Source organism: Grammomys surdaster, unplaced genomic scaffold, assembly GCF_004785775.1.
Source record: "Grammomys surdaster isolate TR1022 unplaced genomic scaffold, NIH_TR_1.0 65, whole genome shotgun sequence".
Lineage (NCBI taxonomy): Eukaryota > Metazoa > Chordata > Mammalia > Rodentia > Muridae > Grammomys > Grammomys surdaster.
Genome location: NW_021604567.1, coordinates 19,707,776 through 19,710,221, shown reverse-complemented (window position 1 = coordinate 19,710,221; position 2,446 = coordinate 19,707,776). Strand labels below are relative to the sequence as shown.

At 45.5% G+C, this 2,446-nt stretch overlaps 1 pseudogene; it reads left to right on the top strand.

Annotated features, from left to right (window-relative positions):
- Positions 1–644: 644 nt before the first annotated feature.
- On the top strand, positions 645–998 carry LOC114624234 (annotated as a pseudogene).
- The last annotated feature ends 1,448 nt before the right edge of the window (positions 999–2,446 follow it).

The following is a 2,446-nucleotide window of genomic DNA, read 5'->3' as shown; positions in this document are numbered from 1 at the left end:
TCTGCTAGGAGTCAGCTCCCAATAGGTGGGTATATGACTCAGTAGAAAAGCATTTGCAAGGCCCCAGGTTTGATCCCTGGCACCACAGAATAAATAATTTTTAATCAGATTTCCAATGTTCTGCATATCAAAAGGCACAACAGAAGAAAAGTCAGAGCTGGGGGATGAAACTGTCAATCATGACAGTTCAGACTGACTGTAAACTTGACAGGATGTAGAACCATCCAGCAGACAAAGCAGAGCATGCCTGTGGGGAGTTTCTAGTCTTAACTGACCTATGACTAAAACAGAGAAGGGCGCTGTACAGCAGCAGTAATCATCTCTGATTCCTGAGTGCAGATGCACTGTGACCAGTCACCTCAAGCTCCTGCTACCAAGCCTACCCACTGTGAGGCACAGTATCTGCCTGAAACAAAACAGACCTCCTCACCTCAAGCTGCTCCTTATCAGATATTTTGGTTACAGCCACAAGGAAAGTAACAATAAACTGATAAAATACCTGATAAAGGACTAATATTCAGAACATGTTCTTTACATGTTTACAACTCAAACATAGGCAAAAAACAAAACAAAAAACAAAACAAACAAACAAACAAAAACTCTGGCTCTTCTGGGGATGGTGCTTAGAGTGAAAGGTGCTCAAGATGGTCCAGCGTTTGACATACCATCGTAGGCTTTCCTACAACACAGCCTCTAACAAAACCAGGCTGTCTCGAACCCCTGGCAACAGGATTGTTTACCTTTACACCAAGAAGGTTGGGAAGGCATCCAAATCCGCATGTGGTGTGTGCGCAGGCAGACTGCGAGGGGTTCGTGCTGTGAGACCCAAAGTCCTCATGAGATTGTCTAAGACAAAGAAGCATGTCAGCAGGGCCTACGGTGGCTCCATGTGTGCCAAGTGTGTCCGCGACAGGATCAAGCAGGCTTTCCTTATTGAGGAGCAGAAAATCGTTGTGAAAGTGTTGAAGGCACAAGCACAGAGTCAGAAAGCAAAATAAATCTGCATTTTTTAAATAATAAAAATCAAGACTTAGTCTAAAAAAAAACCTGAATAGACATTCCACTGAAAATGAAAATGTACAGGATATGGGATATGTTCAGGGAGAGGTGCTCAACAGATCTATTTGTTATTAACTCAAATCACAGTTAGGGGTGGCACGGATGGTGTGTTTGCCTCACCTTTAGTTCAATAACAAACAAACAAAAAAAAAACAGTACTTCATATTCATTAGGATGGAGATGATCAGAACAGTAAGATTTGTAGGGAATTTTTCTGGACAGAAATATATTCATCTATGAGAGCTGGGCACGGTGACCCATTGCTCTCGATAGGAGTACTGTCAACCTGAGTTGAGTGAGCAGAGCCCACACCATGAAAAGAGAAAGCAGACTCCTAAGATCTGTCCCCTGACTGACACATAAAATAAAAACTTCGAAGTCATCTCAGCGTTAGCCCTTGTCCTCTGGGATCATGTTGGGATCTACAGAGGGTTAATCTCTTCAGGGCCATGGGGCAACAAGATTCTTTGTCCCCTGGAGCTACCACTCTTCCTCCTGGGACTTCCCTAATCTACCTTTCTTACCTAGTCCTGCTAGGATACAGAAGGAGCAGGTCTTGAACTGACCCAGCTCTTCTGGGCTTGTAGATAAGGCTCTCCTGGAGCCCTGCTGAGGTTCTTGGCAGATACCTTCTGAACGCCTGGTCCAACACTCAACTGCAGCTCCTTAGTGTGAAAGAACCCCTCTTCCAAGTGCCTATTCGCTGTCCCACTAGCAAGGATTCAGAGTTCCCTGCTAGCCTCTCCTATCCTAGACTGTCTCACCCTGTGGCTAAACCCCAATAGCTTTCCTTCACATAGGGTTTCTGAGAAACATTCACTGTCTGATAAACTGAAAGAAAGGCTATTTCCTATCATCCAAGAACAGTCTTCTTCCAGCCTCTAAGCAGAGAACTAAGCCCATCCCTTTCCCTCGGATATCCTGAAAAGGAATCAGCCGTCAGTAAGTTGTGACCAGGTAGATACAGGCATCTGGAATTTTCCCAGTGGTCTGACTGAGATGAGGGGGTAGGGGGAATCATATTCAGACTTCTCTTTTTCAGAGGAGAGCGTAGCTCAACCTCACACTAAGCATCTCCAAGTCTAGCAGAGGGCTGGGAGATGTCTCAGTGGATAACTACTTGCTGTATAAGATGAGGACCTCTGCAGCACTGATGTAAAAAGTGAGCATGGGTCTGTGCGTGCCTGTCACCCCAGCACAGGGGCTAAGGATCCATGAGGACTGCCAGGACTTGCTGGCTGCCACTCTAGCTCCAGGTTCAGTAAGAGACGCTATCCCAATGGAATTGGGTGAGGGGAATAGAGTAGAACACCAAAGTCTTCTCTAATACACACACACACAGAGAGAGAGAGAGAGAGAGAGAGAGAGAGAGAGAGAGAGAGAGAGA